Raw genomic sequence first — 15,890 nt, forward strand, 5'->3', positions numbered from 1 at the left:
AAAGTTGAAGGATGAAATGCATGCATGAGATGATGTGCATGAACATAGGGATGTTGATGTTTTCCTTGTTTTCAGAACATGTGTGTGTGATTGACTTGAAGGGTTGATTGCTTTGTTGTAAACATGCATGTAATGTCGATTTGGGAAAAGTTAACTTGGTCTCCAAATGGAGATAATGATGAAGTGTTTCATCTTTTGAAAAAGAGTCCTAATGGTCTTTTTCTACATGCTTGACTTGAAGGGTCATTTTCTTTAAAGGCATGTTTTGTGGGCTTGTTATCTAGTCCATCATTTGTATGCAAATGTAAGACATGGAGGTGTTCACAAGATGTGAAAATCTGTTCTTTTGTTGAAGCAGGAGTTTAGTCCATCCAGTTGTTGTCTGTATGCCTGTTGTTGTTAACCGCTGTTGTTGGCAGCTTGTCCAATAGGTACCAATGAAAGTTTTGTGGAACAGATGTACTTCATATTTGTTGAGCCACCTTGGATCAATGATGTTAATTTTAGGTAAGTTCTATGCTTAGAGCAATTTATTTCAATTTTCACAGTTAGCTCCATATCTTTTCTAGATTAGCAATCACATTAGCATTAAAGTAAACTGCAGATAGAACATAAACATAAATCGCAAAAGACAAGCCAAGACAAGAGGACACAAGATGTGGTGCTAGCCAGGGACAAACCCCAATGTGGGGAACCCTTGATCAGTTCTCCTTATATGTTCTTCAATAGTTTAGCAGAGAGAGAGAGAGTACGTTTACAATAGAAGTCAACACTTTGACTTATCTAGATAAGAGCATAGATCATCTCTAAGAAGATGATACATGAGATCAGTTGAAGACATGCTGCTTCAACTGATTCTCCAAGGTGACTCCTTCACCTATCGTTGTGCTGCATTTCGTCATCGTGTTGCACCTCACCATGCTGCACCACGCTGCACCCATCATCACTATGTTGCATCTCATCACGCTTCATTAATCATGACTGTACCCATCACTATACTGCATTATGTGCCATTGTTGCACCATGTTGCCATCCTGACCTATGTGTTGGTTGCACCTTGCTTGCTTGTTGTCCCTTGCTTGCTTGTTGTCCCTGCATGCTTGTTATCCTTAGCATGCTTGTTGTTGCATGCTAGTTGTCCCTTGCTTGCTAGTTGTAACATTGCATGCTTGGTGTATTTGCTGCTACAGATGCTTCGACTGTTTCGGTAGTTCCCGGCTGTTCCCGACAGTTCCCGCAATTCCCGGCAGTTCCGGCTTTTCCAACAGTTCTGGCTCTTCTTGCAGTTCCAACTTTTCCGGATTTTCCGGCTTTTCTAGCTTTTTCGACAGTTTTGACTTTTCTGGCTTTTCCGGATTTTCCAACAGTTCCGATGTTTCCGCCAGTTCCGGCTTTTCCGATAGTTTTGGCTTTTCCAGTAGTTTTGGCTTTCTATCCTCTAGATCAGGGCAGCGTTATCCCTTAGGATCTCTCCTCCTACTAAAACCCAAAGACAAGTAGAGAGGAAGAGATCCCAAGTGTGTGTTGAAATGACTTGAAGACCTCCTCCTTTTATAGTAAAACGTTGAGCACATGTGGGGTTTATTTGGTTGTTGGCCAACCTTGACGAATTGTCCCATAACACAAATAAATTCATATCTCCGTGAATATTTATCAGAATCGGATGATCTTTAGATCAATCCTACACCTCTCGATGAGAGGGATCCAAGAAAAATATCAGCTTCCATTAATAAGATGACCCACATGGAGTTTGGCCCTAGTTTCCAAATTTAACACTCCCTCTCAACTAGGGAGAACTCCATCCATTGATCCATATGTTCGACTGTACTATCTTTGCCATCAGTGCCCTGCACTGCTCTGCTCTGCCAAGCTCTACTCAGCTCAGCTCAGCTCTACTTAGCTCAGCTCTGCTCTGCTCAGCTCTGCTCTGTTGAACCATGAAGAAGAAGAATTGATCGAGAATGTCTCATACCATTCTCTACTGACCCGAAGTCAGTTTCATCTGAAGAGAGTGTCACATCACTCTTACTGACCCGAAGTCAATTTTATTGATCCCAGATCAATATCACAAGAGAGTGTCTCAAATCACTCATACTGATCCCAGATCAATGGAGGTCATCCTAGCATAGGGAGTACGGTAGATACAATGATGCGTCCATCGATAGAACTATTATGGTCCCTATCCTCATTTCCCTGCTCATTGATTAGATGAGAGGTACTTCCCATGAGTCCCAGACTGCATGGGTAGGATGCCTCGACAGGAGAACTAATCATCCTGTCCACAGGAGAACGAATCATCCTGTCAGTGGATGCCACGGAGAACGAATCATCCTAGCCCACAGGAGAACGAATCATCCTGTTCCACAGTTGTCACGGAGAACGAATCATCCTGGCCCACGGGAGAACGAATCATCTTATTCCACAGTCGCCACGGAGAATGAATCATCTTATTCCATAGTCGCCACGGAGAACGAATCATCCTGGCCCAAAGGAGAACGAATCATCTTGTTCCACAGTTGCCACGGAGAACGAATCATCCTGACCCACAGGAGAATGATCATCCTGTTCCATAGTCGCCACAGAGAACGAATCATCTTCGCCCACAGGAGAATGAATCATCCTATTACACAGTCGCCACGGAGAACGAATCATCCTGGCCCACAGGAGAACGAGTCATCCTGTTCCACAGTCGCCACGGAGAACGAATCATCTTGACCCACAGGAAAACGAATCATCCTGTTCCACAGTCGCCACGGAGAACGAATCATCCTGGCCCACAGGAGAACGAATCATCCTGTTCATAGCACACCACCAGGGGAGGGTGAGTCGCCATGTGGTCGTATGTTGCTCTAGTAAGTACCCCAAGCCCCTAGAGCTCCCAGAGCTCAATGCATGCAACATGTAGGACCCTTATAAGAAGGTCTCTCAACGACTCCAAGTCATTCGAGAAAGTCACAGATTTGACCTTTCCCCAGGGCTTTGACAAAATGTCTGCGACCTGTACATCAGTCTCAATGCGATGGAGCCTCCTCGCTCATTGACTTACCATATCCCAGATAAGGCAGTATCTGATGTCTATCTGCTGGAGAAATCATCAAATACGGGATTCCTCAATAATCGAATCCCACCTCTGGTTGTCACAGAGAATCACAGTGGTATTCATCATGTGTACAAACAACTCACTTAAGAGCTTTTGCAACCATGCAGCTTCACACGAGATCATACTTGTAGCTATGTATTCGGTCTCGGTGGTGCTTATAGCAACCGACTTCTGCTTCCTACTCATCCATGATATTGAAGTAGAATCCAAAGAGAACGAACACTGAGAAGTGCTCTAGTGATCCTCCACACTGCCTGCCCACTCAGCATTCGAATAATCATGCAGTTTCATACTTCCGGCAGTGTATCTCAATCCATGAGAGATTGTGCCCTGAAGATATCTCAAAAGATTCTTGGTACCAATCTAGTGAGTCTCAACCAAATATGAGCTCACCATGCTAACTGCAAAACATATGTCTGGACGAAAGTTCACCAAGAACATCAACGCGAATGAGTTTATGAATCTCAGAGGCATTTCCCAAATTTGGTCCAACATCATTACCATATAACTTCTGAAAGTTAACATCCTTGAGGTAGTCACAGGCTTGCAGTTTATCATTCCACATTCAGAATCCAACTCCCTCTTACTTTTGCAAATGAGAGGGTATGCACCTGTCAGAAATAGGTCGTCCTCATAAGGTGCCGGTATGAGAGGTCTATCATCCACAACCTTCGAGTAATCTTTGGATCAGTTTCACTCCTAGTGAATCTTAGCTTCATTTGACAGTTATCAATCGTCTCATACTACGCCTAGGGATTTTTGCTTCAAGCCATAGAGGGCTTTCTTTTACTTGCATACGTGAGATTCCTGATCATCAATCTCAAACCCCTTGGGTTGTTCCAAACCTGAGGACCTGCTACATGAGGGGAGTGGTCCCCTTGTAAGATTTTCCTTTGTTACATCTCAGACATGTACTTTCATGCTCTTTTTGAATTCAGGCATCCCTGTCACCATCTGACTCACAGACCTTCGGTGCTACGTGTCAATGGACATGGTCCCCAGTGGACTTCCTGCAACTTGATACAACCTTAAACTCAAAAACATCTTTGAAAATTCTATTTTCAAACGCTTACCTTTCCATCGATGAGTGCCACTTTGAAACCTTTGACTTCCATTGCCGAAATGGACACCAGGTTCTTCTTGCGATCAGGTACATAAAAGAGATTTTGTAAATGAATTGAGTTACCCTAATTCAATTGAGGGATAACATTCCCTACACCCTTTCCAGGATAGGTGGCATCAGCTCCAAGTATAATCCCACTATTGTTTCCATCTCTACGAAATTAGAGAGTGCACCCATCTATCCAATGAAGTGCCTTGAAGCACTACAATCAATAAGCCCGATTCCCAAAGAATCTGAAGGAGAGGATCAATATCTTTATCTTATGAGAAACAACATTTGATTCTTCATACCTGGGGTTCCTTGCTTTCTTTGAAAAAGTCGACCATTTCCTTGATGACCTGCATTACCTGTCATTCCTTTGATCATTGAAGATGTCCCTAGAATGATTGTTATCTTCATCAAGAGATGTGTCTTTTCCATTTGGACACTCCTTCGCATAATGGCCGAACTTATTGCAACCAAGGTATCTGCCTTTCCTTCCACCCTTAGATCCAAACTTCCCAATGAAGTGATCTTTAGGTAGGCCATCAGAAACTTCCATTGCGCCATTCTGATAATATTCTCTACTTCGACTTCACCCTCAGTGAATTTGAAGAGAGATGAGGAATCCATTGATCCTTTTGTCCTTTTCCAACAATCTTCGGTGATTGCTCTTTCACTCTTGCTTGGGCATTGTCTTCACCTCAGCTCTCATACCATGTCAATTTTAGGTAAGTTCTATGCTTAGAGCAATTTATTTCAATTTTCACAGTTAGCTCCATATCTTTTCCAGATTAGTAATCACATCAACATTAAAGTAAACTACAGATAGAACATAAACATAAATCGCAGAAGACAAGCCAAGACAAGAGAACACAAGATGTGGCGCTAGCCAGGGACAAACCCCAATGTGGGGAAACCCTTGATCAATTCTCCTTATATGTTCTTCAATAGTTCAGCAGAGAGAGAGAGAGTATGTTTACAACAGAAGTCAACACTTTGACTTATCTAGATAAGAGCATAGATCATCTCTAAGAAGATGATACATGAGATCAATTGAAGACATGCTGCTTCAACTGATTCTCCAAGGTGACTCCTCCACCTATCGTTGTCGAAAAAGCCAGAAGATCCGGAACTGTCGGAATTGCCAGAACTGCCGGGAACAGCTGGAACTGCCGGAACTGCCAGGAACAATCGGGAACTGCGGAAATAGCCGAAGCATCTGTAGCAGCAAATACACCAAGCATGCAATGTTACGGCTAGCAAGCAAGGGACAACTGGCATGCAACAACAAGCATGCTAAGGACAAAAAGCATGCTAGGGACAACAAGCATGCTAAGGACAACAAGCATGCTAGGGACAACAAGCAAGCAAGGTGCAGCCAACACATAGGTCAGGATGACAACATGGTGCAGCAATGGCACATAATGCAGTACAGTGATGGGTACAGTCATGATTAATGAAGCCTGATGAGATGCAGCATAGTGATGATGGGTGCAGCGTGGTGTAGCGCGGTGAGGTGCAGCATGATGACGAAATGCAACACAACGATAGGTGAAGGAGTCACCTTGGAGAATCAGTTGAAGCAGCATGTCTTCAACTGGTCTCATGTATCATCTTCTTAGAGATGATCTATGCTCTTATCTAGATAAGTCAAAGTGTTGACTTCTGTTGTAAATGTACTCTCTCTGCTGAACTATTGAAGAACATATAAGGAGAATTGAACAAGGGTTTCCCCACATTGGGGTTTGTCCCTGGCTAGTGCCACATCTTGTGTCCTCTTGTCTTCTGCGATTTATGTTTATGTTCTATCTGCAGTTTACTTTAATGCTGATGTGATTGCTAATCTGGAAAAGATATGGAGCTAACTGTGAAAATTGAAATAAATTGCTCTAAGCATAGAACCTACCTAAAATTAACAAATGATCAAGGCAAAGAAGCTCAAACTACCTTCTATAACCATTTCAATAGAAGTTCTATAGGAAGGCAAGGAGGAAGATAGTTCTTCTCAGGAAGATCAGCCCATCCAGAGAAGGGAAGTGGTCAGAAACTTTGGTTCAGAGGCACTATGCAAAGGCAAGTGTAGGGAGGCTGAAAGAAGAGGGTGAGTCACTCTCATTTACTGTTCAGATCAGTATATCAGTCTTTTGGAGACCAAAAGTTCTTTTAGTGGGAAGGCGTGATCCAAAATGGATCCTGGATAAACCTCTAAGTCTAAAAGACTTCATATAAGAGGTAAAAGGTGTCAAATGGCACAAATCCTTTGTAAATCAGAGGAAAATGAAAATTGCAGGCTGCTCCTGGAAATAGTCTCATTGCAAAGATCTCCTCATTCTGAATCCAACACAACTTGAATGGGCGAAAACGGACTCCGAATGGAGTTATTGTAAAATGAAAATTGCCCAATGTCCTTAGAAAAGGAGGCAATTTCATTAAATTTTGAACTATATTGAAAATTTTGATTTTAGTATAGGCTCACGGGCCAATCCACAGCTGACACATGGCAGGCCGAGATTGGGCCACGTGGCCCTGTTTGATTGGTCAAAGAAGAAATCACATCACAAGCATCCAAAGGGAGGACTTAAGCCAAGGGCATGAAGGTTTAGCGATAAGCGATGAACGCTTTATCGCATCGCACATAACCAAAGGTGATGGACCATGGCCCGTGGTACTGCGAAGGGCCGATGAGCGATATGTGATAAGCGTCGATTGACGATCGGTGATCGGAGGAGCAGAGCCACAAACCCATGCCAATGCGATAGTGCGACTTGTGACTGCGATCGCCGATATCGGCGGATTGCAATCGGCGTCGATAGTGGGCACACCATATGGCTTACGACGTGATTATGAATATTTGAAGTCCGGGAACTGTGTTTTTTGCGGACTTTACCGTGTTTTCACAGTGTTCTCTATGTAAACAGAGAATGACTGTTACTAAGTATTTCAAGCGCCGATAGTACCATTCCGTTACGGAACAGGTGGCCACCTACCCTAAAGGCATTATGCAATGATTATTGAATGCCAGAAGAGGGAGTTGAGTGGACCGAAGCTGGAAGTTGCAGAGCCCGAAAGGGAAAACCAACAGGCAACCCGATTTGGCTTTTAAGCCATGAATGTCAAAGACTGTTAGGTTGGCGGGTCTGAGAGCACGATTAAGAGGCATAAGCAGGCAGCGCGGAGACAGAGGAAGCTCCAGGAGCGCAGAGAGGCTTGGACACTGAGAATTTGCTAGGAGGGCAGTCCACAGCGTGAAGTGAATGCATGAGTAGAGTTGGAGTGCTGAGGAACCCATTGGGAAGCTCGGTGTGCCAGAGCGCTTGATAGGAGATAGCCACCAGAGGTTGGAGAGGCAGAGCCAGCGCTTAGTAGAGCGAAGCCACCAGAGGTTGGAGGTAGCGCAAAAATGCTTCAATGAAGTATCAGACAGCAAAGAGACTGAATGATCGAGTTGTTGTTGGTGTTGCTTGAGTTGAAGACAGAAGAAGGAGTCTAGAGACAGTAAACAATTCTGAGGGAGTCAGAGAAGCTGGAAGCTCAAGAAGCTCAGAGCATTGACTGAAGGAATTAGTCCAGAGAAGCCTAGATTTGTCTACAGCTAAAGGACAACTAGGGGTAAGATGGTATTTTGAGCCCATTGGTTCATTTGTAAACCTTATGGAGTTGAGTCACGGACTTGTAAAAAAATTCAGCCATAAGCCCAAAGAGCCTAATCGAGTTGATTAGAGCTCAAGGAGACATAGCCCAAGATATCAGGGTGAACCCCATATTACATTGTTGTCTCATGTGTTTGTTTTACTGCTTCATTATTCACTGTTATATGCATTTATATTATGTTCAAGCACATTTAAACATCAGCATACACAACAGATTTTAAAGCAAATAAACAGCCAACAATAAATACAAGCATATGCCTATATTTTCAAGCATTTCTTAATTCCGCATTGGTTAATCATTAAAGACTTGGGAAAATTCAAGCTTTGGAAGTGGGAGAGGTTCTTGTAAGCTAGACAAGTAGCCTAAGAGCCCCATTTTCAGATCAAGCCCCTAAGGGGAAGTGCCTTTTCCCAAGTCAACCCCTCAATCGATGGGTGTTAATTTAAATGAGTGGCAATGGAGGGGAAAGGCTTCATGGCCAAATACCATGGTTAAGGTGACCAACTGATGGGAATATCACATCCTGAGTGTATAGATGTGAAGTAGGGAGCAATCATGCAGTCGTGAGTTACCTTGCTCAACTTGCTTTTTCTACCCCTCTATTATGCCTTTACTTTTTCATAATAATGTTTTTTATTTTGGGTACATAGCTCAAGGGTTAAAGCTTGCTCTTTATGATGTAGCATTAATTTTATTGCTTAGGATGAGACAATTCATTGCTTGTCAGGGTTGGGACATGCAAGGGTTGCTTTTGATGGAATGGAGCATCAAGTGCTCAGGAACAAGGTGATGGCCAGTGAGGAGGGTAGAGCTCATGCTAGGATTTTTCCCACGTGCTAACTTATATCCCAACGATCTTTTGCATTTTGATTTTCTTCTTTTTCTTTTATTGTGGCCATATTATGTTGTTTCATTCTTTTAGCTACATCAACCGCTGGGGAAATGTTTCTCAACCATACTCAAGGAGTGTGGACATGAGGGTGCCAAATCCCATTGAACCAATTACAAGTTAGACCCGAAGAATGGAGGTGGTATTAGGGGCTTGTAATGTAGCATGGAAATTATCAAGTATGATGCAGGGGAAGATGAACACATTATCTCAATCTGCGTTTTCCAAGTAGTGCTCCTCTTATAACCCTAAGGCCTCAATGGATGCCCCACTAGACTAGGGATAAGGAATAACTCCCCTGGTAAGGTGAAAGAACATATTTACAGTCAAGATTGATCAATCTTCTATATCACCCCTTTATCCATACTAAATGCCCTAAACAAACAAGCACCTGATTGCAAAATGATCAAAGTACCTTTTGAGTAGCAACCCACTTTCATCCAAGAGGAAAGGTCGAATGGCGAGAGGTATGTGGCTAATGCAGATGGAGAAGCCACATGGCATATCATCATCAAGAAGCAAATATCAAGGGTTGTCTGGTTGGCTGCCCAATGTAGGAGAAAAGTTCTCCTATGGGATTACCATTTTAGTGGGTAATAGGATTCACGGTGATAATGTCACCCACCTCGGTTCCAATGTAGGATAACCTTGCTCGGTATAGTTTGTGGGCTATCATATTGGGCTAATGGGGTTTTTCTTGGCAACAATGCTATGTGATCCTTGGCAGCAACAATGATTGTATGTTCTAGTTATGGATTTCCTCCCTGACAAAAAAAAGAAAAAAAAGAGTAACAAGAAGATTCTACAACTATAAATAACAATTGAGAAGCATAAAATTACCATACAACAAAGCAGATCCATACCTTAATGCTTCATTGGTTTTGAAAGGTTTGATGCGCAAGGAATGATCAATATCATCTCCAAACCCCTACAATTTTCTTTATTGCTACACTGTCTAACACTAAAATTGTCAACTTGCCAATTACAAATGAAATGGAGAGCAAGTTCTTTTGATATAGAGTTATGTCTCTCACACAATAGTATATGTTATCTTTCTAACTAGCTTCATGACAAGTCAACAAATAGTAAAGTATTGGAGATGTTAGATCCATAGTTAACAATAGCGTGGCTTGTAGATGTTGGCCTCTTCAAGAGAGGTCGTCATCATTAAAAAAAACATAATATGCAATAATAAATTCCAAGAGAGGATGCACTATCTAGAAATAGGTATTATACCAAGTCAAATTCCTAATGGGTTCACATAGAATTCACCCTCCAAGGATGGATGCATCCAAAACATAATAAAGTACTCTTCAATCTAGGAGGATTTGCTCAAGAGTCCAAATAGAATGGCTCACAAAGTGCGCCCTCCAAGGTGCATGAGACATAATAATAAAATATTTCTGATAGGAGAATATTCCATAATTAACCTCCAAAAATAGAAAGTGGTCCACAAGACGCATGCAACCAGTCCACTTGTGTGAATTTTGAGGCAACCAACTCCATGTCTAAATGTGCAAATTACCAAATAGATGGGGCGCTCCACAAAGATATGCCATAGTGAAACCATTAAAATAGCGAATGGGCAATTTCCAAGAAAACAAATCCAAGGAGACAAGGAAAAATTAGGGGTTTTACCAAGCTAAAATTCCATGAAATAACAAATTATACACCTCCAAGAATAGCAATAAGTGTCTCCACAAGTTTTCCCTCCAAGGATATGCCCAAATATTGTAAGATGACTAAGTAAATGCATGCAATGTGCCACACATGTTCTACTTCTCCAAATCAGAGGGGTGAGGGCATTCTCCAATGAAGGTCAAAATATGCCAAGTGTAGCTGCAATATTCATACAATAAAAATGAGAGAGCAACTCGGAGAGTTGTGCCCTCAAAGAGTGTGCCATGTGACTACCTCAACCACCCACAAATAAAAACATACTCTCTAATGAAGTGCACCCCAGCAGATTTTTGCAAGGGTGGTTAGACCTCAATAACAAAATATTACATCACAACCACATCATAATGATGTCCAACTAACCCAAGAGTGTGTGCCCTAGAGAAGTGTGTCAACCTCTCCAAGTAGCAATAAAATAATGCATGCCTTGAAAACTGTGCCCAAGAAAGGACAGATGGATTCACTGACTTCATAGTGGACAACTAGATACTTACCTGAAATAAATTAAGGAAGGAAAAGGGTATATCATTGGTTGGTTTCATGTAAGGCAAATCTACAAGATGGCAGTGCTCAATATGGATAGTTGTCTAGGTGACTTCTGCTTTTGACATCAACATGAGGATTATAACAACCTAATGTTGAAAACAATAATGGTTTCTGGAGGAGAATGAAATTTTATCAAAGGTGTCAGAACTGGAATCAGACTAGAACTAGTTGACCTTAAAATCACGAAATGGCCAAATAATCGGTATTTAAACTTTTCAATGAAAAGAACTTAAAATATTCAAATTTTTTACATTAAAAAACTAAAAATAAATAAATTATACATCAATGTCAATCCAAACCATTACACACCAAATATGCAAAGTTTTATCATCTATATTGTGTGTAAACATGAAATAACAAAATTACATTGGATAAGTTTTGAGATAGATATAGCCCCAATGTTCATAATCTCACAGATGCTCAATGAGAAGGTTTGAGGCAAATATAGGGGGAGGGATGTCAATATATAGGTTAGGATTAGGGTTTAGGAAAGGGTAGGTACTTTTTCTTTTTCTTTTTCTTTTCCATCTATTTTTGGGGGAAACCTGGTTCAAATCATCGGTTTCACTAGTGAAGCCCAAAATTTGTTCAAACCATCCAGATCTAGTAATTCAACAAGTCTTGATTACTTCAGTCCTTGTTGTGTTGAATATACATTACATATCCAGGTAGCGCTTCTTGAAAATTGGCGGGCACCGTGTTTGATTGCCCAGGTGATCCAATGGATGGGAGTTGACCATATCTTGTCTTCACATCCACAATTTTGCTATAAAGGGCAGGTAAAACATAAAGTGTTATTTCATGTTAAGTGGGGGTGTTAGAATCATTCTCGACGAATGTTTTTTAAGAATCCTTAATGATTTTTTTTTTAAATACATCTTTATATTAACAGAAATATTTTCACAGAAATGAAAATAAGGCAGAAGGCTATATGCAAGATGAATAATGTCCTCTTCCTCGGCCCTTCTAGGGAAAAAATAAAACGAGAATATCTAGTTTTTAGCATCTTTGATCAGAAGATAGTCTTTAGCTAATGAATGCATACATATTGATATTACACACCTCTTCTGTTGAAAAAATATGGTAGCCATGGTCAGTATTTTCATTATGATGAAATTGGAAATTTAAAATGAAAGCATACATATTGATATTACATACCTCTTCTGTTGAAAAAATATGGTAGCCATGGTCGGTATTTTCACCATGATGAAATTGGAAATTGGAAATTATATTTATGCCTCCTAAAAAATGACAAGTTGGTTCCACTAAAAGTCAGGTTGGCTGGGCCCCTTAGAGGCACCCATTCGACCCCCTATGATGACTATATATATGTGTGTGTGAATTGCTCCTCATTTGGGTAATTCTTTTTTTGGAGGAACATATCTGTTTTTCTGTGAGCTGGAAGAGAAAAGAGGAGAGGATGAAATCCGTGGAAAATGTGGAGGCTTCTTTCTTGATATTGTTCTGGTCAGGTATCATGATTATCATTCTGTTTCTGGATATTTTGATGGAAATTGGATTCTCTCTCATAAGGAAAGCAGTTCTGGGTTTTCCCCTTGTGATTTTTGCCTTGGCCTCAGGCCTAATTCTTTGTGTCTCCTGTTCATTCTCACTGTGGATTTTACTGCTTATTTCATGTTTGATAGTTGTAATTTTCTTGTGTAACTGCTTGATGATACTATGAATAAAGCATAAATTCCGTCAAAGTAATCATTAGAAGTAGTTACCTGTTGAAGAAAAATTGTCTAGTTTGCCTATGCTAGAAAAACATCTTTCTGCCAAACATAAGAAAAAGATTGAAACAAACTGACCACATCAGAGAAAATGTACTTGCACCTTAATCTCCAACTAGCAAACAAAGTGGTGATTCTAAGGCAATGACAATATCCTGAGAATGTAGAGAATGCTTTGTAGCGGGAGTCTCCAAATGGCTCACCAATGAAGTTTCTCTTGAAACAATGTTGAGTGCTAATTTTTGAAATGTTTACAAAACTCTTGGCAAACTTGCCATCCCAAAGAATGTGCCTCACTACCTCTGGACCACCACGAGTGAGACAGTGTTGAAGAAAGTGTAACTAGGTTCAATATTTACAAATGTAATTTTGATCTTTGTACTTGTCAAGAAAAAGAAATATTATTTTTGTAAATTATAAGAATGAGTTTCTTGCTCATTCCATAGGTCTAGGAAAGTCAAAGAGTCAAGGACATGTGTAAAGAGCTCTTCTTGAGCATATATGTAATGTATATGAGTCAACCTAGTGTCTAGAACAACCCTCCAAGACAAGCACAATCCTCTTGAAGAAGGCAGCAAGCAAAACAGTCATGTCGGCCTGCAAAAATGAATTAAATAGCTAAAAGAAGTCATGTCGGCTCACATATAAAGACACACCTCTTTGTTGGTTCATGTCGGCTTAATATGGAGGGCAAACCACTATATATACCCGGCTGGGATCACCACAGAAAAGACAATTCGGATACCTCTGAAACTTCGGATGGTGCAGGAAACTTGGTCAACCACAGGAGTACAGAACTTCGGATTACTCTGAAATTTCGGATGGCACAGTAAGTACAGATCTCGGATAGCACACTGAATCTCAGACTAATCTGCAACTTTGGATGGGTGCAGGAAGACAGAATCTCAGACTAGTCTGCAACTTCGGATGGGTGCATAAGGTACAGGATCTTGGTGATGAAGTATTGTATCTCGGTGCAAGTAATAAGTGTCTCGGCCTCCTTATAATCACAATTTCAATACTGAAATGCAGTCACACAGTCTTGAGCAAGATCACACACTACTCTGTATAACAGCAATGATAAGGATCTCGGTGGTCCTACAGGAATACTCTCAATATTCATACATAAACCTTGTTATCTCCTGGAAGTGTAGAGATGATCACAGTGTTACAGCAATAATGACCTCCATGATAACTTTGATAATGCAGCAGTAGAAAGACCTTGGTGACACAGTGATGAAGCAAGCAATGGTGCAATTGTGAGGACCCCTGTGGAATCATGATGATGATCTCAATAAAGCAGTAATGATGATGTTGATCTCAACAATAAAGAAGATGATTGGTGTCTTGGTCTTGGAGTGGCCTAGTGGGTCAAGGTTCATGGTCTTGGTGTTCATCAATTGAAATCTCTATAAGAAGAATTATGTGCAGGTTTTCCTCTCCAAGAGGGAGAGGTTTTGGCCCTGGGAGAGTGCCAACATCTTGTGTTATTGTCTCTTTGTTCTTTGGTAGCTATTTGATGAAATAAGAAACACACACTCTAATAATATCAAAGAGAAGATTGTGCTAATAAAAAAATTAAAATGCCTCACAAATAGTTATCAAGTCAGAAGAATCTTATTAACTACATGTGCCCTAGATTCTTCAACATGGAATCAGAGCTAAGGTGCTGAAGTCAAAGGAAGGGCATCAAAGCAAGTTGTAGGCCTCTAACAAAATTTTAGGATCAGTCTACAACAACATTCTACATCAGCAAGGGTTTTTACCTATGCAATCAAGGAGACAGTCTACAACAGCAAGAGCCTTTATGTTCACAGTCATCATGAAAAGACCACCAAGTCCCTCGTCAAATTGTCTACAAAGTAAGGAAGCTCAAAGACCCTCAAAAACGAAGATTACATCATCTCGAAGAAAGTCGAAGTCCTAGAAGCGTCTTGATCTAAACTACAAAAGAAGGCAAATTGAAGACAATAAGGGATGGACATCTTCAAAGGATCATCTCTGTGCCCTAGAAGAAGACCATCTGAGGAAGCAACAAATCATCCTCATCAAGAAAGAGCAACCTTGTCTATTAAAAGGTTTTCTCACTTAAAAGAAGATCATCCAAGAAGAAGCCCTCATACATCTTCTTCATCAACATGATCTAGGTAGAGATTTTATCTTCACATGACAAGTAAATATCTTTTCATTCTATAATTAAGTTTGGATAAATGATTTCATGATTGCAAGGACATCTATAGGTTGGATGGGTCATCAAGATTCCTTGCATGGAGGATAGTCATAGTCCTCTAAGTTGAAGTCATTAAACATATCAATAGGTCTCCTCTGAATTTATGGAAAGGGATGCTTATGAAAGATCCCCTCACATAGCAATATTGGAGACATCAAAGTGATGTAGATGATAAACTCATTCTCTGAAGGTGCAATAAAGGTGGTCACATGAAATCTGATCTTCATGAAAGTAAAGGTATCAAAGGATGTAGGATATCTTCACAAGATCTAGGAAGGAAGATAATCATCATCCTTCTAAATGATAAGCAATGTAACGATTGTCCATGAACAAGAAGGTTACCTCATTCAACAATTTGTGGTCTCTATGCTAGGTAGAGAAAGGCAAGTTGATGGCAAAAATATTGAAGGTTAAAAGAACTCAAACATGTGCAAAAAGGAAAGACAAGTTTGGTCCTGAAGCGGACCGAATAAGTATAACTAAGATTCAATGCTATGGAAAGTTTATAGAAAGAAATTCATATCACTGGAAATATGGAGGAAGCTAAAGAAAGTAGTGTTGCAGGAACCGCTCCCCCCCCCAAGGATTCAAAGGCAGATCCGCGTCCCGTACGGATCCGCCACTGATCCTTAGTTGGAACCGTGGATCAGAAAATCGGATCTGCAGTTCCTCCTTTTTTGGCAATTCCTGCAAATTTGGATCCGTGGGGGCCGGATCTGCGGATCTGAAAAGGATCAGGTGCGGATCTGTGGAGGTTTGGGCGTGTATCCAATGCGGATTGCGAGCGGATTCGAGAGAAGGTGGGATTCGGCGAGGTTCTTTTTGTTTTTGGAAATTTCGAATTGTTCCTCGCGGATCTGAGAGAAGGTGGATGATTCCGCAGGTTATTTTTTGTTTTTGGAAATTTCAAACTGTTCTGTGAGGAACTACATTTTCTGAATACTCCCAAGGTACCCCTT

At 40.9% G+C, this 15,890-nt stretch overlaps 1 protein-coding gene across 5 annotated transcripts in view; it reads left to right on the plus strand.

Annotated features, from left to right (window-relative positions):
• Positions 1 to 15,890, plus strand: part of LOC149185264 (uncharacterized) — a 361,912-nt gene that overhangs the window by 326,975 nt on the left and 19,047 nt on the right. Inside the window, exon 10 of one of the 5 annotated variants that reach the window (XR_016257371.1) lies at positions 12,344 to 12,440. The exons of the other annotated variants lie outside the window; for them this stretch is intronic. The gene's annotated coding sequence lies outside the window, so the exon portion shown is untranslated. The remainder of the gene's footprint in view (positions 1 to 12,343; positions 12,441 to 15,890) is intronic. 5 annotated transcript variants of the gene reach the window in all.

The sequence above is a fragment of the Pinus tabuliformis genome, chromosome 3_2 (genome assembly GCF_031772625.1).
Source record: "Pinus tabuliformis cultivar Carrire ecotype Pingquan chromosome 3_2, CPIR1, whole genome shotgun sequence".
Lineage (NCBI taxonomy): Eukaryota > Viridiplantae > Streptophyta > Pinopsida > Pinales > Pinaceae > Pinus > Pinus tabuliformis.